General features: G+C 42.4%; 1 long non-coding RNA gene across 1 annotated transcript in view; it reads left to right on the forward strand.

The window, feature by feature from the left end:
• The window catches only part of LOC133233634 (uncharacterized), a 171,385-nt gene that overhangs the window by 40,014 nt on the left and 108,544 nt on the right, over positions 1–22,827 (forward strand). The window contains exon 2 of the long non-coding RNA XR_009731785.1: positions 11,831–11,988. This is a non-coding gene — a long non-coding RNA (uncharacterized LOC133233634). The remainder of the gene's footprint in view (positions 1–11,830; positions 11,989–22,827) is intronic.

The following is a 22,827-nucleotide window of genomic DNA, read 5'->3' on the forward strand; positions in this document are numbered from 1 at the left end:
ATGATTTTGATTTAAAAAGTGAATAGAAGTTGCATTAAATATAGTGCACTATCATGAAGAATGTCTCAGAGCAGATAAGATGGAAGTAAGCCCCGAGGGATACATCAGAATGTTAGCTGGGGGCAACAGATAGATGCTGGGGTTGCTTTTATGTGCCCCTCCTGCACTCTTGGCACACTTCTCCATGCTGTTATCTCTGTATTTATCTGATTCCCATATTTCACTATCTGCTACTGAACCATCTTGTCCTGTCTTCAACTACAACTTTAGGTCCCAGTTCTGTGACTCCCTGGTTTTCAGCATTATTTTCAATAATTGGGTAAAAGACACTCTGTACAGGGTGTGTATAGGGTCTATGACCCCATGGAACTATGTTGGTTGGACCTCTCTCCTTCTCCATGTACAGAGAAGGATTTGGGCATGACTCCAGGATAAATCCTAAACCATGGAATATTTGGACTACTTTTCTTGAAACAATCATCCTTATATATGTAAATATTCCATCTTTCAACAGGCTTCTGTTAAAAGTAGAATCACATTGCTAACTGGGTAGAATTTGCATTTTTGTTTGAGGACAGAAAGTACAAATATTCTATTTACTCAGAAGAAACCAATACAGTTTAGACATGAGCATATGATAAAGGTGACTTATTTTTTGTGAAAATTAAGGAATCTAGCCAACTCTTGGTAGCTTGGTCTTCCATAGTTGGTTGGAGGTGACTATGGGGGTACTCTCAGTAGAAGTCAGATTTTTTTTTCTCAAATACAATTTTAAGTCTGCACAGGTACATAAACAAGTGATCCATGATGGCTTTAATGTCATAGCATGAATATTTAAAATGGATAACCAGTAAGGACCTACTGTGTAGCACAGGGAACTATGCTCAATGTTATGTGGCAGCCTGGATAGCAGGGGAGTTTGGGGGAGAGTGGATACATGAATATGTATGGCTGAATCCCTTTGCTGTTCACCTGAGATTATCACAACATTGTTTGTTAATTGGCTATACCCCAATACAAAATAAAAACTTTAAAAAAGATAATATGTCATGAGTTTAATGGTTTAAGTCTAGAATATTCCTTTGCTCCTGAGAACATCAACTTTTTCATAACATACCTTCTTAGTGATAACTTGATTGTGGGTCAAGGGAATAAATAAACTGTTAGGTATCCATGGGGTTGCAAAGAGCTGGACACAACTGAGCGACTAAGCACAGCACAACACAGCTTCAATCCTGGCTTTGCACCTATGAGCTGTGTGATTCTAGGCAACTCAGTTTCTCTCTCTACCCCTTAGTTTTATAATTTTCAAATGAGAACAAAGTTCTGAAGATCATGGAAGGGATAAAATGAAATATTATATCTTATCAGGGCAGGCTTAGAGTAGGCCACAGGTATTTGTTGAATGACTTGGTGAATCAATGAACAATGTTAGTTTCTGAATCAATAAACTATTGTGGTGTAATAAACTACTCTAAAGCTTAGTGGTTTGAAACAAACATTTATTTACCTAATGCTATTTCTGCTTAGAAATTTAGACTGAGCTCAGTGAGCAGTTTTTCTGGTCTTGCCTGGGTTTGCTTATGAACTTTGGGTCAGCTGTGGATCAAGGAAGTGCTGTAAGTGGCTTTGTTGGTCATGATTGGGCTCTCGCATCCTGGGATAGGAGTTGGGATGACTTTTCATTCTGTCACTTGGCCTCTCATCCTCAAGTAGGCTTAGTCAGGCTTATCCTTAGGGAGTGTCAGGTTTTCAGGACAGAAGCAGTGGTATGCAAGGCTGTCTAGAAGGCAAGGCTCAATACTGCCCCCAGTGACTTCCGCACCATTATATTGGCCAAAGTGCATTACAGGGCCACCCAGATAGAAGTAGTGAAGGAACAGATTCCACTTCTTGATGACGCCAATTTTGAACAGGATAAATAAAGGGAAGGTAATATTGTCATTTTGCCCCCCCCAAAAAAAATAAATAAAGAGATTATCTTTAGGTACGCCTGTCAAAATAACATTGTTACAGAATGCATACTTCAGTAAAGGGGAAAAAATGGCCTGTTGTATAAAATGGTTAAGTATAAACCCAATAAAATTTGGAGGACATCTGACAAATGATTTTTGTGTTAGAAAAATTGAAATTTGGTCATTAGTTCTAACAGTGGTTAGATAGCAATGTCTTTTGAGACAACTCCTAGTTTTAATCACCCATTTACAGGTGTTTATGTATTCTCCTAGGAAGTTATAAATAATCAAGCAATATTAAAAAGAAATGGAGAAAATGAAGAGGCAGGCGATTCTTAAAACAGAGGTAAATGGGATGTCCTCCACACTCTTGCCTTCCATCAAGGGAGTCATTAGCAGCCTTTCTATTGGGAACTCCAGAAAGGATTCATGAGTAAAAAACAAAACAAATAATCAAAAAACTAACACACTGAAGCTAGATATATAAATAGGCAATATAGGTAACTATACCTATACTTATACCATAGCAGGGTAACTATAAACATTAGAGATAGAACATTCTTCTTGAAAAGAAACTGAGTCAGGTCAGAAAAGAAATCAATATTACTCTACGAGTCTAGACCTTTAATGAAAGTTCTCCTTTTTCGTCACCATTTTATTTGTCTTTGTTTAGTAAATCCTCAGATAATTACCTTCTTACAATCTCTTTAATAACTCCTTTCTACTATACTCAATTTGTGCCTAGTAAACTTAAGAAGAGGGGCTTCCCTGGTGGCTCAGACCATAAAGAATCTGCTTGCAAAGCAGGAGACCTGGGTTTGATCCCTGGGTTGGGAAGACCCCCTGGAGAAGGGAATGGCAACCCACTCCAGTATTCTTGCCTGGAGAATTCCATGGACAGAGGAGCCTGGCAAGCTATAGTCCATGGTGTTGCAAAGAGTTGGACATGACTGAGCAACTAATACTTCACTACTTTACTTCAACCTTAAGAAGAGGATGGGTGTTTGCTATGATCAGTGCATTCCATTGGCAAAACTCTGTTAGCCTTTGCCCTGTTTCATTTTTTACTCCAAGGTCGAGCTTGCCTGTTACTCCAGGGTGCCTGTCACCCTCTTCCAACAATACAAGAGAAGACTCTACACATGGACATCACCAGATGGTCAATGCTGAAATCAGACTGATTACATTCTTTGCAGCTGAAGTTGGAGAAGCTCTATATAGTTAGGAAAAGTAAGACAGGGAGCTGACTGTGGCTCAGATCATGAACTCATTATTGCAAAATTCAGACTTAAATCAAAGAAAGTATGGAAAGCCACTAGACCATTGAAGTATGACCTAAATCAAATCCCTTACAATTATACAGTGGAAGTGACAAATATATTCAAGGGATTAGATCTGATAGACAGAGTGCCTGAAGAACTATGGATGAAGGTTCCTAACATTGTACAGGAGGCAGTGATCCAAACCATCCCCAAGAAAAATAAATGAAAAAAAGTGAAACGGTTGCCTGAGGAGGTCTTACAAATAGCTGAGAAAAGAACAGAAGTGAAAGACAAAGGAGAAAAGGAAAGATATACCCATCTGAATGAAAAGTTCCAAAGAAGAGCAAGGAGATATAAGAAAGCTTTCCAAGGTGAACAATGCAGATAGAGGAAAATAATAGAGTGGGAAAGACTAGAGATCTCTTGAAGAAAATTAGAGATACCAAGTGGACATTTCATGGAGAGATGGGCACTGTAAAGGACAGAAATGATATGGACCTAACACAAGCAGAAGATATTAAGACAAGGTGTCAAGAATACACAGAAGAACTATACAAAAAAGATCTTCATGACCCAGATAACAATGATGGTGTGATCACTCACCTAGAGCCAGACATCCTGGAGTGTGAAGTCAAGTGGGCCTTAAGAAACATCACTCCAAATAAAGCTAATAGAGGTGATGGAATTCCAGCTGAGCTATTTCAAATCCTAAAAGATGATGCTGTTAAAGTGCTGCACTCAATATGCCAGCAAATTTGGGAAACTCAGCAGTGGCCACAGGACTGGAAAAGGTCAGTTTTCATTCCAACCCAAAAGAAAGGCAATGGCAAAGAATGTTCAAACTACTGCACAATTGCATTCATTTCACATGCTGGCAAGGTCATGCTCAAAATTCTCCAAGCTAGGCTTCAACAGTACGTGAACCAAGAACTTCCAGACGCATAAGCTGGATTTAGAAAAAAGGCAGAGGAACCAGAGATCAAATTGCCAACATCCATTGGATCATTGAAAAAGCAAGGGAATTCCAGAAAAGCATCTACTTCTGCTTTACTGACTATGATAAAGCCTTTGACTGTGTGGATCACAACAAACTGTGGAAAATTTTTCAAGAGATGGGAATACCAGACCACCTTATCTGCCTTCTGAGAAACCTGTATGCAGGTCAAGAAGTAATAGCTAGAACCAGACATGGAACAATGGACTGGTTCCAAATCAGGAAAGGAGTATGTCAAGGCTGTATATTGTCACCCTGCTTATTTAACTTACACGCAGAGTACATCACTGGACATGCTGGGCTATATGAAGCACAACTGGAATCAAGATTGCTGGGAGAAATATCAACAACCTCAGATATGCAGGTGACACCACCCTGATGGCAGAAAAGGAAGAGGAACTAAAGAGACTCTTGATGAAGGTGAAAGAGGAGAGTAAAAAAGCTGAATTAAAATTCAACATTCAAAAACTGAAGATCATGGCATCTGGTACCATCACTTCATGACATATAGGAGGGGAAACATCGGAAACAGCGAAAGACTTTATTTTCTTGGGCTGCAAAATCACTGTGGATGGTGACTGTAGCCATGAAATTAAAAGACACTTTGCTCCTTGGAAGAACAGCTATCAAAAATCTAGACAGCATATTAAAAAGCATAGACATAACTTTTCTGGCAAAGATCCATGTAGTTAAAGCTATGGTTTTACCAGTAGTCATGTTTTTCCAGGATGTGAGAGTTAGACCATAAAGAAGCCTGAACACCGAAGAACTGATGCTTTTGAACTGTGGTGTTGGAGAACACTCTTGAGGCTCGCTTGGACTGCTAGATCAAACCAGTCAATTGTAAACAAAATCAACCCTGAATATTCACTGGAGGGACTGATGCCGAAACTGAAGCTCCAATATTTTTGCCACCTGAGGTGAAGGGCCAACTCACCTGAAATGACCCTGATGCTGGGAAAGATAGGAGGCTGGAGGAAAAGTGGATGACAGAGGATGAGATGGTTGGATGGCATCACCAACTCAAGGGACATGGGTTTGAGTAAGCTCTGGGAGATGATGAAGGACAGGGAATTGTGGTGTGCTGCAGTTCATGGGGTTGCAAAGAGTTGGACACAACTGATCAACTGAATAACGACAACAACCTTAAGAAATCTCTCTTTCTTTCTTAGATTAATTCGTATGTTACCAAAATAAAATTAGTTTTGGCTAATAAATGCAATGTGACCTACATAAGAGAAAATGTAAAGTTGGGAGCCAGTGTGAACACCTCCAAATCCCTTGCAAGTTTCTTGAAGTCCTCTTCATCCTCTCACACAAGCCTCCCTCTGTCCCCTCACCTTGTGCTAGTTAAATGTTCTTCTCAAACATGAAAAGAAAGGTACTTTAAAAATTGTTTCTTAATCACAGAGTTAATTTTCTTAGTGCCCAGAATCTACAATTTCATCTTGAATGTATAGCATTTCAGTTACACTGAGGTTTAACTGTTAAGCATCTATAGGTATGCTTAATCATAGAATCTGACCATTTCTACAGAAAGATGCTTTCCGAATACTAAATATTTGAATTAATAATGAAATCTGGGACACATTAATTTTATGTATTATATAAAATAAACTGGATTAATTTTTTTTTTAGATTTATTTATGGGCTGTGGTGATCTTTGTTGCTGCACGTGGGCTTTCTCTAGTTGCGGCAAGTGCGGGCTCCTCTTCATTGCAGTACCTGAGCTGCTCAGTGTGGTGGCTTCTCTTGTTGTAGAGCACAGGCTCTAGGCACACAGGCTTCAGTAGTGGCGGCTTGGGGGCTCTAGAGAGCTGGCCTAGTAGTAGTCGTGGCACACAGGCTTAGTTGCTCTGCAGCATGTGGGGTCTTCCTAGGCCAGAAACCCAACTCATATCCCTTGCATTGAAAGGCAGATTCTTAACCATTGGACCACCAGGGAGCCAAACTGGGTTAATTTTTTAAGGAGAAAAAAAATTTTCATACTGACTGCATAAAATTTAGAAACATTTGAAGAACATGGAATATTCTGAACAAAATAACAAAGATCAAAAAGAAATTGAAAAATAAAAAGCAAATTGTTGCAGAATGTCAACTCCTCTAAATTAATCTATAAGTTTAGAGCTAAACTAATGAAAATAAGTTTAGCTCCAGTAACTGGTGGTTGTTGCTGTTAAAACATGAAATTTATTGAGGTAAATTAAATGACTTTTGCATATTTTAAATAACATCCTCATAACCTATAAGATGGTCTTTATTATTTAAAATGGGTCTATCTGATCATGTAAAATTTCAATTTTGCTTGAAGTAATAGGTGATTGTTCAATCAAAATACCATCAGTATGCTTTTAGATTCTAGAGTGTTCAAATGTAGTTGGAAATACGTTCATAAGCATTAATTACAAAACATTTTTGGGGAAAATAAAATTCTATCAAACTTCAATAGGAGCAAAACTAGCATCAGTGAAATAACTGCAATTAAACTAAAAAGAAATGAATTACTTTTAGAGACACAAAATGCTGGGAGCCGGCATATTGCATATTGAGTGCATATTGCATATTGAGTGCAGCACTTTCCACAGCATCATCTTTCAGGATCTGGAATAGCTCAACTGGAATTCTATCACTGCCAGTAGCCAGTGTGAGGAACTCCGCCCATGACAAAGGTCATGAGGAAGGAGGCTCGGCATACGCAAAGGGGGGATCGAGCCTCAGGAGTCCCCCTGGAAATTCTCAAGCATATACCCCCAAAACCAGAGTCTGCCTACTTTCTGCTTTGTGCTTTCACCTACACCTCTGACTTTACGGGGGCTGTCCCCCACTACCTCTCTCTGAAGAAAGAGTTAGCTTACGGTTCCAGTTAATAATTCCTGGGTGTGACAGTGTTTAACCTACAAACTCCTTTGGAAATCCTCTAGCCTGCCTGAATAGGTTTTTCCGGCCACATGTGATTGTTCAGAGCCTCCCAACTGTGAGAGGCAGGAGATGTTCTAAACTGTCTAAACACAGATTCTTTTGAGTAGTTAAAAGATTGATTAGAAATTGTATTGGTGAAGGAATTTTCACTTGTTGGGCCAATGTTTGCTGCTAAGTTTCCATATCCCTTACCTGCTGGGTCCCTGGCAGTGTATTGATTAATATAATTGGTGTAAGTAGTAGCTTTAATGTTTATAACCTGGGACCCTTGAGTTAATTCTTTTTCTTGTTATAGCCCACCACACCTTTGCTCTGTAGGAATGCAACTTTATCTAATGCTTTTGGAGGGTGGCTCCTGACCAATCACCCTTAGAGAAAAATAAGTTTTCTGAAGAAAAGGTCTTAAAATGTTAACAGGCCTCCGGGCCAGAAGATGATGCAAATCACCTAAGCTTTTGCATATGATAAGTTTGCAGGAAGAAAGCCTGGTTTGCTGCAAGACTCTACCCCTTCCCCCATTATCCTCTATGCATAACTTAAGGTATACAAACTACTTTGGAAAATAAAGTACGGGCCTTGTTCACCGAAACTTGGTCTCCCCATGTCATTCTTCCCTTTAACTTCCAGCTGAGTCTCCATCTGGAGCGCGGAACGCACCACGCTTACTAATTATGCCTGGGCTTCTAAGACCCACTCGAGAAGGTGTCTAGGGTGAGGCACCTTCCGCTATTCGAGAGGGCGCCTGCGGCCTACGTAAGTGGTGCAAACTTCTTGTCTTGAAGTTTTATTGGTCTCCCGCGTAAACCAAGCTACTCAGCCTCTTTTCTCCACTGAATTTTCCTACTGAGCTATCCTCATTCTATTACTCTTTATATCCTTAATTAACGTTTAATTAAGCAATTGTTTCCTGATCTTCGCCTACGCCGTCTCTCCTTCGAATACCCTGGATCAGCCGGGGCTGGTCCCCGGCAACAAAACACAGCTGGATGCCCTGTTGTGGCTGTGGATGCTCAGAGGTCGGCTGCTGGCAAAGCCGAATCAGACCTGCTTGTCCACCGGATTCCTGAGTCCTCACAGTATTACCCTTTTTCTCTGAGGACTTGATCATCCAGCAGTTCTCCTGATCCTCGCAGGCCTCTGCCCAGGACTGTATGTGAAACAGTAGGGGCAAAAGGGCCACTTGGAAAAAGCTGGAATTTAAACCGTGTTTTCACCAATTTTGTCTATCATAACCTCTTCCTACTCTACCCCAGTTTTCTCTTTGAGCTTTCTCTCAGTTGACAGAGCTGCCAATCATCTTTCTTGAGGTTTGTCTCACTGGAGATAGTCTGCCTTTAATAAAAGGAAGGCATTCTTTCTCACTCTTTTCCTAGGTCTTCAGCCATCTCCCTGGTTCAGCAGATGTTTTCACAGTTTGGGAAGTTATTCGTGTTCTTATATTTTACTTTTCACTAATCTCTCTTGGAGAAGGCAATGGCACCCCACTCCAGTACCCTTGCCTGGAAAATCCCATGGACGGAGGAGCCTGGTGGGCTGCAGTCCATGGGGTCGCTAAGAGTCGGACACGACTGAGCGACTTCACTTTCACTTTTCACTTTCATGCATTGGAGAAGGAAATGGCAACCCACTCCAGTGTTCTTGCCTGGAGAATCCCAGGGATGGGGGAGCCTGGTGGGCTGCCGTCTATGGGGTCACACAGAGTCGGACACGACTGAAGCGACTTAGCAGCAGCAGAAGCAATCTCTCTTAGTGATCTATGAATCTCCCGTCAGAGTACTTCATGGCATTCACCATGGAGAAGGAAGTCGGTTCTCATTTTTCTGGGTTTTAGGGCACTTATCACTCTTTGAATTTCATGACTAAGTTAAGAGGGAGGCTTTTGGCTCTTTGGAGTTTGAGGAAATGTAATGTCTATTATATCTATTATTGTAAATTCAAATATAAATTTCATATCATGCCTTAAGTTACTTCATTAATCTAGCTTGCCTCTAAATTCTGTGTGAAGACTGGGAAGTGATATCTAACCACTTTCTTGTGTCTTGAATATGAGAACAACTCAGATAAAGCTGTTTGCAGCTTTTCCTGGAAAAACTGATTAGGCTGTCTCCTCTGAGATTGTGTTAAATCTTCACAAATGGAATTTGCCTCTTTAATAAGAGCTCATTTCAGCTCCATGGGTGATATCTTCATGCTGCTGCTGCTGCTGCTAAGTCGCTTCAGTCGTGTCTGACTCTGTGCGACCCCACAGACAGCAGCGCATCAGGCTTCTCCATCCCTGGGATTCTCCAGGCAAGAACACTGGAGTGGGTTGCCATTTCCTTCTCCAGTGCAGGAAAGTGAAAAGTGAAAGTGAAGTTGCTCAGTCATGTCCGACTCCCAGCAACCCCGTGGACTGCAGCCCACCAGGCTCCTCCATCCATGGGACTTCCCAGGCAAGAGCACTGGAGTGGGGTGCCATTGCCTTCTCTGATATCTTCATGAGAGATTGTTAAACTCAATCTGGAGTTCTGGGAGCCTGTGTTCTACAAGAAAATCAGCCCAGGTTTTTCCATTCCTCCATCTCACCTGGTAGTTTTAACCCCTCCTCCACCCTTTCCTAATCACAAGAAAGTAACAATATTAAGTCTATTTCTCTCCATCATTAGAAGGTATAAGCAGAAGTTTCAGGACTTTTCTGACTCAACAGTGAGGCTTGTGGGAGGGGAGGGTGGGTAGAAGAGCTCTTCTTCACCATCCTCCATTTCTTCTCCTGATTGTCATCTTCTAAATATATGACATGAGGTCATGACTCTTCTCTTGTCTGTTTCTTGTCGTTGAACATTGTGACTGCTTTCATCTTTTTTTTTTTTTTCCTTTTGGTTCATTTTACTAATTTGTAATGTGGTGAGATTCTGTCATCATTTTATTATCTCCCATCTTTACCAAGAAGCATTAATAGCAATTTGATTGTAAAGCAATTGTGCATAGTTTGAAATGATTTAAAGATATTAAAGTATTTTAATATCATAATAACTCGTAGGAAACAATTTATCCATTAGTTTCCTATGACATTGTGTGATTTTCAATTTGAGTCATCTCCTCAGCTATACGACATGAACTAAGACCACTTGGTATCCTCTTCTTAATTCACGCTGCTGCAGAGAGTTCCATTTAAGCTGATATTGTAATCTCTTCAGACTTTATGTTACGATTTTAAAGGGAGAATCCAGGTCAAAGAGGAAGAAGTGGCAACCTGTGACTTGACCCCTTTGTTCGCTGCTCTGTTTGACTGCACCTTGCAACCAGGTCCCCATCAGGAGCTTGGTTATTTATTTGCTAAAACTTGTTGAACTCACAGTCATGTCTTGGAACAAACAAGATAACAGTGGAAAATAAAATACCTATGAGAACCAAAAGGACTCATTTCAGTTTTAGGAACAAGAAATACGACAGAAACCTAAGTTACAGAGGGCTCACAGATTCAGCTGAAGGGTTAAACACCTCTAAACTGCTGGGCCGAAGGCACCAACCTCTTCATCTGAATCTTTAGGCCAAAACACACAAAACCAGCTCCCAACAATGAAGCTTTTTCCATCATCACTGTTGGGGAATACTGGAAAATAATATTGCCTGACTCCCCCAAAAAAGAATGGGAAAATAAGCACATGGGAAACAAAAGGAGGTAACTTCCACCTGGATCCTTTTGCTTACTGAAGAAATCACAGAACATCATGGAAAACCAGCTGCCAGGGTTAGCAAGTTGTATAAAATGAATACTCGTGAGATAGCTGTAGGGTCAGGTCATTCAAGATGGCTGTTCTCTTGCTCTCTATGCATCCCCTGATTGACCAGGCTCTGCTTCACTCACACTGTAACCAAGCAGGACCCCACGGGGCCTTGAGGGGGTGGGAAGGGCAGGCCTTCCCCCATATCCTCTGCTTTGGTTCCTCTCTGAAGTACCTGCTGCTTCTGCTGCTAAGTCGATTCAGTCGTGTCCGACTCTGTGTGACCTCATAGACGGCAGCCCATCAGGCTCTCCGTCCCTGGGATTCTCCAGTCAAGAACACTGGAGTGGGTTGCCATTTCCTTCTCCAATGCGTGAAAGTGAAAAGTGAAAGTGAAGTGGCTCATTTGTGCCTGACTCTTAGCGACCCCATGGACTTCAGCCTACCAGGCTCCTCCATCCAGGGGATTTTCCAGGCAACAGTACTGGAGAGGGTTGCCATTACCTTCTCCCCTGAAGTACCTAGATAATAGTATTTGATGCACATTTCCTGGTTGTTTTTGTAACAACTCCCCCTCTCCAACAAATAGAAGACAGTTAGCTACTTGATGACCATGAGCACATAGCCCCAGGCCTCCTGCAGCCTAAGGACTGATACTGTTAACCCCTCTGACACCACTCTGCTACCTCACCATCAGCCAGAGAGTTGTGCAGAAGCTGACAATAGACCCAGAAACCCTCCCCCTTCTTCACCTGGCCTTTAAAAGTGTTATGCCAAAACCCTTTAGGGAGTTCAGGGCTTATCAGGGCACGAGCCCCCGGTCTCTTCACAGGGCCCGGCAGTAAAATTTGTTCGCTCCAAACTCTGAAGTTTCCGTTTGTTTGGGCTCACTGTGCGTTAAGCATGTGAACTAGCATTAATAACATGAGTATCCAGTTCTCTTAATTACAGGGCATCATCAGTGACTGCCTACGGTGCTTGCCCCCCTCCCCCCAGCTGCAGGTTTCCCTGGTAACTGATGAGCCACGCTGACGTCATTGGCCCCGTAAGTGGTGCATCCTCCTCTGCTCCGGGTTGTAAAGGTTCCTGCCGTCGTTAGTCCGCCACCGCCAGCCACGGTGGGGTGTAGTTCCATGACCTTTCGCTTCAGACAGGTAAGATTCCCTTCCCAGTAAACAGTTGATGTTTTTGTTGCTATTTCCGGGTTCTTTCTTTGGTCTTGAGGCTGGCAACTACAAGGCTTACGGTTCTGTGGGGTGCAGCCCAACAATTGATGAGTGAACCAGGAGGCTGAAGAGACTCCTGTGAGAGCCAAGATGTCGGGAAATAAGAACGGGGAACGGAAAGGTGCTGGGGGGACCCTGGCGTGGCTGTGCACTAAGGAATGGGTGCCCACAAGAGAATCCAGATGGTCAGGGCCCGTCTGAATTGGGACCCCAAGGTGTACGACCCTACTGAGGGCGCTGAAGAAGAGGAAGAAGGCTGGGAGGAGGCCACAGAGGCCCCGTTTCGTGGAATAGAGGTGAAGAGCAGCTCCCTTCTTCAGAGCAGAGGCAGCTGACTACTGTGAGAGACGCTTGTCGTGATACTGATGATATCCTGTTAGCCTCAGGGTCTCGTTTCTACCTTTAAAAGTAGCAGCCCTGCATTTGCGCTCAGCTGACTGCACAGGGGTGGCCGCTGAATACAGACAAAATGCAGGAACCTGGATTATCTAGCAAATACTTGCTGTTACGTGGTTGGGTAAGATAAACATTTACACTACAGAATTAGGGCCACAGGTTTTAGGGATATCAACCCAGGGACAGGCTTGTGAATTCGATGTGGCCAGTTAACCGGAAGAGTTTGGTTGGGGCCTGTGGCAATGACAAAATGAGTACCTTTGGTCTTCTGGTCCCAGCTATAGAAAGGGGCAGAGTAATGACATTGTGTGTCGGAGCTAACCGCTACATGCGGGCTAGTGTGTGACAACAGGTGCAAGGCATTACGAAAGGCCTACCTGAGTCCTTGAACAACACAATAAAACCACTCTTTGGGAGTCCGTAACAGCTGTGCGTGATGCATGGCACTCTCCTGGACTTGAATAGAAACCAAGGGGCCTGCTTTACCAGCCATGAACTTCAGGTTTGGGCCAGCAGAAATGACACACACTGGCCTTTCCACCTGCCCTACAATCCCACTGCTGCCGGGCTCATGGGAAGTGTAGGTAGACTACTCAAATGACAGTTAGGACGAAAACTTGCTCAGGACCAGGCGGCTAACCAAGCCCTGTGGACTATAACTGAATGTCCAGTGTTTGCACCATGAACCCAGAGGCAACTAGGTCCTTCACTCAGGACAGTAACTCACTTTCACCTTTGACAAAGGATCTAACCCCTCCACCTCCACCCTGCCAGGGGAACAAACCATAAAATGGGCCTGAGACTGGCAGGTAAATCCCTGGTAGTTTGGGTTTTCTGCCTTTTGGGGAATAGGATCAAAAAGGGACTTAGATTTCACCTGTCTTCTACCTGGTCACACCTAAAACTACTAAAGTAATCTGGGCCCTTATGGGAGAGGTACCATTACATTAACCTTGGCGTCTGTTGATGTGTGTGGTCTCCAGTCCTCGGCTCCAACTGTGGCAGCTGAGGCTGGACAGGTAGTGTGGCACTGCCAGCCAGGACAAAACCCCAGGCAGGGGTGGTATTGTCTCAGAATGCTGTGACTGCCTGGACTTTGCTTAATAGTCATGTCTCCCCTGATTGTGCCTGTCAAACATCTCACGTTTCATGCCTAGTCTGAGCAGAGGAAATCTGTTGAGGACTGGGTGACAAGGGTGGTCTCACTATGAAGTGAGTCTGATTGCTGGGTCAGCAGTGAGACACCATGGAAAGTTGACCAGGCTAATGCCACTACGTGGGGACAATTGAAAATGCCTACCTCCTTCCTGTCCTGCATGCCAGGAGTCTGGCTCCAGAATTTGCCCACCTCTTGGTGAATCACTGTTTTGAGCATACTAAGTATCTTAACTCTTGATACCCTTTAGCTGCTGTTGTTTGTATTGCATTTGTGGTATTTGGTGTCAGCTATACACTTCTGTATAGCTGACCCCAGGGATATCATGGAAGAGGGGCATACCAAGATTGTAAGGGTTGTACAGTGTATGTAGGGGTGGAGTGAGTAGTCAGGCCACTTAAGATGACTATTCTCTTGCTCTCTCTCTATATTCCTTCAATCCTCTTAATTATAGGGCTTAATCAGTAGCTAGACTACAGAGTGAAAGTTGTGCAAGGATACTGGAGTGGGTTTCCATTCCCTTCTCCAGGGGATCTTCCCAACCCAGGGATCAAACCTGGGTCTCCTGCATTATAGGCAGATTTGTTTACCATTTGAGCCATCAGGGAAGCCCTCGTGCTTGCCTCCGCCCCAGTCGCTGGTTTCCCTGCTAACTGATGAGCCCACCTGATGTCAATTTTACCTATAAATGGTAGCCGCCTTCTCCACAGGTAGTGAAGGTTGCTGTCACGTTCTGCCTGTTCTCTACCATAGGTAGTGGGTTGTCACTCCAGAACATTCTGCTTTGGACTGGTAAGATTCTCTATCCAATGAACAGTTGATTGTCTCTGTAGCTGTTTCCAGGCTTTTTTCTTTGGTCTTGAGACTGGGAAACAAGGCTTGCAGGCCTGCGGGGTGCAGCCCAGCAATACCCTATAGCTAGTTTTAGATGTGACTGAAAGACTTTATTACTGACTTTTTGGCTGTGCTGGGTTTTCACTGTTGTGCGGGCTTTTCTCTGTGAGTGGGGGCTACTTTCTAGTCGTGTTGCATGGGTTTCTCATCACGGTGGCTTCTCTCATTGCGGAGCACAGGCTCTAGGGTATGTGGGCTTCAGTAGTTGCGGCATGTGAGCTCTAGACCACGGGGACTTAGATGCTCCTAGGCACGTGGGATCTTCATGGATCAGGGATCAAACCCACGTCTCCTGCATTGGCAGGAGGATTCTTTATCACTGAACCATGAGGGTTGGACATGGGTTGTGTTAAAAAAAAAAAAATCAAAGCCTTCCTTAGGGAAGGTTAGATATGACTGCAAGTGCCAGCCTCCAAACCCTCTGACCAGAACTGGCTACACAAATTATGAGGCCCCTTGCATTAAAAACTAAACTTCAGGACTGAACAGAGCATTGAACAAAGGACAGACCCTCTGTATGTGGAGCCTTGTGCGTCTACACAGGCCACACGCTGATGAAGCTGGCCTGCCTTCCACTCCTGAATTTTTGCTCCACTGCTTTTTACCTTTTTCTAGCTTTCCTGTTTTTTGTCTTCGACGTTTAGGGTCTGTAGCTGCTTGCTCGGAGAAGGCAATGGCACCCCACTCCAGTACTCTTGCCTGGAGGATCCCATGGATGGAGGAGCCTGGTGGGCTGCAGTCCATGGGGTCGCTTGGGGTCGGACATGACTGAGCGACTTCACTTTCACTTTTCACTTTAATGCATTGGAGAAGGAAACGGCAACCCACTCCAGTGTTCTTGCCTGGAGAATCCCAGGGACGGGGGAGCCTGGTGGGCTGCCGTGTATGGGGTCGCACAGAATCGGACACGACTGAAGCGACTTAGCAGCAGCTGCTGGCTGAAGTGCTGGAGAGGCAGAGGTGGAGGGAGATGCAGCGCCCCCTGGTGACATTCCTGAAGCATTGCATAACCTCCTGGGAGGACTGCAGGCATCTTCTGGGTTCCCTTTTGGGCTTTGTTACAATCAGTTTTATAGGCATAGTCCAGTGTAAACAATACTTTAGGATACAAGTGAATTTAGTTATTCCAAAATTTATTCGTTTAAAGCCAAGCCTCGTCCCCCACCCTTTCTGTTGGTTAGATTTGATGGGTCAGGGAGGGTCAGCACACAAGGCAAGGCTAAGACCACTAAGTCAGTTCATTGCAAATGAAATCCACATGGGTCATCAATCTCCCAGCCAAAGTTAAAAGTCAGCTTTGATTAAGGATTTGTTCTAGATTAAGATAAGAATTAGAAATGCCTAACCTGAAACTCTGCAATAGGCTAGAGCCCTGGATAAGCTTCTGATGAGTTTTGAATATCAGACTAAAGAACATAAAGATTATTTTGGTTAAGACATGGGGCTGCCAAAGGATTGGCACAATCATATGTAAGTTATAGAAAGATACTTCTAAGGCCACAATTTATGGAAAAAATTGAGGCTGGGATATTGGACAATAAAAGTCTGAACTCTTAAAGACAAGGGGTATGTAGAAGTTGAATTCTTATTCTTTTTTTCATTTTTTACTTGAATTGATTTATAATATTATACAACTGTGACTCAAATTCTTATGTTATACTCCATTGAAAGTTATTATAAAGTATTGGCTATATTCCCTGTGCTATATGGTATATCCTTGTAGCTTATTTTACACGTAGTAGTTTGTACTTCTTAATCCCCTACCCCTATCTTGCCTCTCCCCGCTTCCCTCTCCCTACTGGCAACCACTAGTTTGTTTGTTTGTTCGCTAGATCTGTGAGTCTGTTTCATGATATACATTCATTTTGAGTTCACACGCTAGTGATAACATGGAATATTTGTCTTTCTCCGACTTGTTAAACATAACAACCTCCAGGTCTAGCCATGTTGCGAAAGGCAAAACGTCTTTCTTTTTTATGGCTGAGTAATACTCTGTTGTGTATATATACCACATCTTTATTCATCTGTTGATGAACACGGGGGTTGCTTCCATGTCTTGACTATAGTAAATCTGCTATGAACATTGGGGTGTATGTATCTTTTTGAATTCGTGTTTTCATTTTCTTCAGATATGGAGTGGGTGGAATTGCTGGATCATCTGGTATTTCCATTTTGACTTTTTGAGGAAACTTCATACTGTTTTCTATAGTGGCTATACCAATTTACATTTTCAACAACAGTGTAGGAGTGTCCCCTTTTGTAGAAATTGAATTTTGATGATGGAATTTGATGGAATGGGTATCTGGGAGTCAGAGTGGACATTTGGGGCTTAGATATTTTGTAACTTAGATTAACATAAATACTGATGCCATTATTTGATATAGGGAGCACCAGCAAATTGCCATTAAAATTCCTATCAGGGGTGAATTTTGCGGGGCCTCTACTCTACATAGTAAGATAGTAATAAGATACTTACCTTTAGATTTCCATTTTCAGTCACATCTTTAGAGATCTAGTCCATTATGACTTTTGAAATTATCAAGCAAGATTTAAAGTTTATTAGAAAATAGGCTTCAGTAAAGCTAGTGAAAGTGAAAGTCTCTCAGTTGTGTCTGACTCTTTGTGACCCCATGGACTATACACTTCATGGAATTCTCCAGGGCAGAATACTGGAGTGGGTAGCCTTTCCCTTCTCCAGAGGATCTTCCCAACTCAGGGATCTAAAGTCACTATTAATAATAATAATAAAAAAAAACCCCTAGAATATAGCTGAGACAGATGTCTTCCAAAGAGTTTCAGTAAAAAGCTGTTATAATGTAAGGTATTACACTATGGATAATACTCTTACATTCTGTACAGAACTCTGTCAGAATGACTGACTTCCTCAATTTGGGATAAAATGTTTGAATTCTGCTGTAATCACATACTCATTATGGTGGCAATGAGATTTTCTTTACAGAGGCTTTGAGGGCTCTGTAATCTCACAACTTTAGAATAGAAAGCTATGTAGTAACAGTATTTTTTCAAGTTTGAATTGAGAGGCAAGTTACCAGGATTTGATAACCTCCAGAAACAAAAAATCCTTAGTGATGGTGGAGACTTTTTTCCCCCTCTGTTCTTCTTCCTGAGGGAGCTGCCTGAGCCTGTATTTCTGAATCCATACACTGAATAAATCCAACTTTGCCAATACAATTTTTAAATTGTACTAGCTTTTTAAAACAAAGTTTAAAAGCTTCAAAAACTAAATCTTCTGATTAATGTGGCCTGAAAACTCAATCCTGTAATGCTCTTCTAATTTATTTTTCAAATGTCTGTAGTTATAGAAGGAATATACTTTAATTTGTAAAGAGTCTGTGAGAAATTTATTCATGCTTTTTTTTTCATATGTGTAAGGGTGTTTTTTGGGTTGTCACAATGAGTGAGGCCCTTATTAGAATTACTGTCTGGAAACCAAAGGTATATCCTATAATGCAGGGGTTAGATACCTGAAATCCTGGATAACTGTAGGCTTCTTTGCCTTTAAAAATATTACCAGAATATGTGTAGCTGTATTCATATAAGCCTGTTGTATTGTTCACCTGGCATACACATGGTATCTCAATATTCAGGGTTTCTTTATATCTCTCTTCTCCACTCTCTAGATGATCTGGTTATTATTGTGGCAAAACAAACTATCCCCAAACTTAGTGATGCTCACATCAAGCCTTTTAGTATAGTTCACATAATCAGTAGATCAGGAGTTTGAACAAGGCTTGGCTGAGCAATTCGTTTGCTGCTTGTGTCATCAGTTGAAGGTATTCTGTAGTACCCAACTGGTGGATGGGCTGCTGTACGACACACAAGATAATGTCCCTGCTCTTCTGGCTTCCTGGCAGGAGTGGTTGGGAGGCTGAGCTTAGCGGGGACTATTGTCCAGAGTGCCTACACATGACGTCACCAGCATGGTGGCTTCCGTGTTGTCAGAGTTAAGTGGTGGCTGGATTTTCCAAAAAGGTTGTCCCAGGAGAGCTGAGAAGAAGGTGTATCACCTTTTGTGACTTAATGTTTGAAACCACACAGTATCACTTATCACAGTATCACCACACAATAGCACAGACTATTGGTTGAAGCAGTCACAAACTCACCAGATTCCAAGGATGAAAACATAGAAAGCTGTCTTTTAAAGGGATAAGCATGAAAAAGTTTGTGGCCATTTCATATAAACTACAGACTTCCCTGGTGGCTCCAAGGGTAAAGAATCTGCCTGTAATGCCAGAGACCTGGGTTTGATCCCTGGGTTGGGAAGATCTCCTGGAGAAGGAAATGGAAACCCACTCTTGCTTGGAGAATTCCATGAGCAGAGGAGGCTGATGGGCTACAGTCCACCAGCCCACAAAGAATCAGACACGACTGAAGGACTTACTCATTTAATATTGAGTATCTAATATGTGCTAAATACTCTGCTGGTCTTAGGGATAATGAACATAGGAAATAAAATGCATGCCCTCCTATTAGGTGGGAGAAAATCATGAAAACAGAATCAAAACAAATAACTACATAATAAAAGTAAGTGCTAGAGACTTCCCTGGAGGTCCAGTATGCAGAGGGTCTGGGTTCAATCCCTGGTCAGGGAACTAGATTTGCATGCCACAACTTAGACTTGGTGCAGCCAAATAAATAAATATTTTTTAAAAAAGTACTGTGAAGAGCTAATCTACTCTGGAGATCAAAGGAAGAACTTCCTGTAAAAAGGGTATTTCAGGAACTGAAGAATGAGCAGAATGTAGCCAAGCTGGGGAGGGAAGGAGCAGACAATCAGGCTGAAGGAGGATGGTCTGGGAAGGTACAAAGTGTTCAAAGAACAGAGAAATGCTATATGGCTGGATATTGAGAGTAAGGTGGAAGTGGCCCATATTTTGCCTACTTTTTAAAGGATTTTGTAAATTATCACAGAATAAATGACAAGTGTTTTTTTTTTTTTTTTATCAGGGGAGTTAGGACCTGATCAGATCAGAAGTTTTACTGTAACTTTGTTTGCTTTGAGCTCCAAGTGAAGGCAGTTGTCTTAGTCATAATCCGTTTATAGCACGGTATCCATGATGCATGCTAGGCATCTTTCCTCTTCTTAGTCTTTTAAACCTTCATCTTCCCGCTTCCATTTCCCTTCTTCCATCAAAGGCTGCTACTCTAAAGTGATTAATGTAAATCCTCGGCAAGATATATATCATTCAAAGATATGGTGTATTTATCTATTAGGTGTGCCTTACATTTGCATAAATATTATGTGCTAGCTCTTGTTCTTTTTCCCATTCAACATTTTATCCACAAAGTTTATACTTGGGGTAGTGGTTAAAAGTATTTAACCAAAAGCACTAAAAAGCATGACCTCAAATTTTCAATTTTGGCCTCTCAAAATTAAAATTTCTCCATTTAAACCCTGGCTCCGCCACTTTTTAGCTATCTGACCTTAAGCAAATTGCGTCACCTCTCCTCTCCTTGGTGTCCACGATTAGGAATACTATAATGGAACATTGGGTTGAATAAAGGTGGTGCAGATAAACATTACTTTGTCGACAAAGGTCTGTCTAGTCAAGGCTATGGTTTTTCCAATAGTCATGTATGGATATGAGAGTTGGACCATAAAGAAAGTTGAGCGCTGAAGAATTGATGCTTTTGAACTGTGGTGTTGGAGAAGATTGTTGAGAGTCCCTTGGACTGCAAGGAGATCAAACCAGTCCATCCTAAAGGATATCAGTCCTGAATATTCATTGGAAGGACTGATGCTGAAGCTCTAGTACTTTGGCCACCTGATGTGAAGAACTGACTCATTAGAAAAGACCCTGATGCTGGGGAAGATTGAAGGCAGGAGGAGAAGGGGACAACAGAGGATGTGATGGTTGGATGGCATCACTGACTCGATGGACATGAGTTTGAGCAAGCTCCAGGAGTTGGTGATGGACAGGAAAGCCTGGCATGATGACGTCCATGGGGTCACAAAGAGTCAGACACAACTAATCGACTAAACTGAACTGAGATAAACAAAGAGCCTGGCAAATAATAAATTAGCTAGCATTTTTTCCCCCCCAGAAACTTAAAATTTACTCATTGAAGTAAAAGAATTGCTGAATTGATAAAATTGAATAACTTATTCCTCCAAGTTACTAGTTTGCTTAAAAATCACAAAAGAAAGGGGTGAAAAAAAAGAAGTTAGAGATTCTTAGTATTATCATTACCTGCAGTTCATTAAGGGCTTCCCAGGTGGCACTAGTGGTAAAGAATCCACCTGCCAACGCAGAAGACAGACATGGGTTCCATCTCTGGGTGGAAAAGATCCCCTGGAGGAGGGCATGGCAGCCCACCTGGGTAATCCCATGGACAGATGAACCCTGACGGCGACAATCCATAATGTCATAAAGAGTCAGACACAACTGAAACAACTTAGCACACAGTTCATGTAGTTCATTAAATATTCACTATTATCCTCAGTTCACTGTTTCTGACAACTGAATAGGACTGTCATATGCCTCCACCCCATCTGGCTTATGTAGTTCCTTAGTGACGGACAACACAGACTCTAATTCTCTGTTACACCATTTCTCCCTTATAAATCTATTTAAGAGTTACTCTGAGTAACACAAGTAATATTGACAAGTCACAGGATGTGTGCTGACCCAGATCTACTAACTGCTAAATTTCATCCTCTTTAGAATGGCTATAGTAGTTTATACTCTTAACTAATTGAGGCAGGGATATGTAGGCTTGAATGGGCTTTCCTGGTGGCTCAGTGGTAATGAACTCGCTTGTCAATGGAGCGGGTGTGGCTTGGTCCCTGGGTCAGGAGGATTCCCCTGGAGAAGGAAATGGCAACCCACTCCACTATTCTTGCCTGGGAAATCCCATGGACAGAGGAGCCTGGCGGGTTGCAGTCCATGGGTCTCAAAGTGTCTTAGTGACTAAGCAACAACAAATGTAGGCCTGCGCATCTTGGAACAGTTTAGGACTATCTTGAATATCCCAGGTCTGGCACTCTCTGGGGGTGGGATGAGAGGGATGAGAAGACTTTCTTGGCCTGCTTTTAATCCTGACTTTTTGTTCTGCCCACTCCTTTTCCTTTCTGCAACAGATGTTGGTTCCCAGGGCACTCCCTAATAGTCTGCATGCTAAACTTTGCTTCCTGGAGAACCTCAAACTGAGACTCTGTGCTATTTTTCAACTAAATTTTTAGACAATTTTATACATTAATCATTCAAATAATATAAATTTTACAACATGCCAATGAGAAGACCACCTAATTTTGTCACACTGTTGAAATAATTGTTTTTAGGAAAATACATTCTTTTCTTTCTGTTCTGCTTCCTCTCTTTTTGAAAAACTAGTTTTTCCAAGCAACTCTATTAAAGAAAGTAAAATATTGAAGGATGGCAGATTATGCCACCCCAAATTATGCTTCTTTGGCATACAGATTATTTTGACGCTGATTATTTTGAGAAACTGCAGACACGTAAGTTCTGAAACCAGTAGAAGGTACCTTCTGTAAGAGTAATTTACACTAGAAGTGGGGCCTATACCAGGAAGAGAGTTATTGTTCAGTCACTCAGTTGTGTCTGTCTCTGAGACCCCATGGGCTGCAGCATACCAGGCTTCCCTGTCTATCACCATCTCCTGGAGTTTGCCCAAACTCATGTCCATTGCTTCAGTGATGCCACCCAACCATCTCATCCCTGTTTCCCCCTTCTCCTCCTGCCCTCAGTCTTTACCAACAACAGGGTCATTTCCAATAAGTTGGTTCTTTGCACCAGGTGGCCAAAGTAATGGAGCTTCAGCTTCAGCGTCAGTCCTTCCAATGAATATTAGGGTTGATTTCCTTGACTGGTTGGATCTACTTGCAGTCCAAGGGACTCTCAAAAGTCTTCTCTGGCACCACAGTTCAAAAGCATCAATTCTTCAGCGCTCAGCCTTCTTTATGGTCCAATTCTCACACCTGTGCATGACTATTCCATTGCTCCTCAGATATGCAGATGACACCACCCTTATTGCAGAAAGTGAAGAGGAACTCAAAAGCCTCTTGATGAAAGTGAAAGTGGAGAGTGAAAAAGTTGGCTTAAAGCTCAACATTTAGAAAACGAAGATCATGGCATCTGGTCCCACCACTTCATGGGAAATAGATGGGGAAACAGTGGAAACAGTGTCAGACTTTATTTTTCTGGGCTCCAAAATCACTACAGATGGTGACTGCAGCCATGAAATTAAAAGACGCTTACTTCTTGGAAGGAAAGTTATGACCAACCTAGATAGCATATTCAAAAGCAGAGACATTACTTTGCCAACAAAGGTCTGTCTAG

Source organism: Bos javanicus, chromosome 20 (assembly GCF_032452875.1).
Source record: "Bos javanicus breed banteng chromosome 20, ARS-OSU_banteng_1.0, whole genome shotgun sequence".
In the NCBI taxonomy this organism is placed as follows: Eukaryota; Metazoa; Chordata; class Mammalia; order Artiodactyla; family Bovidae; genus Bos; species Bos javanicus.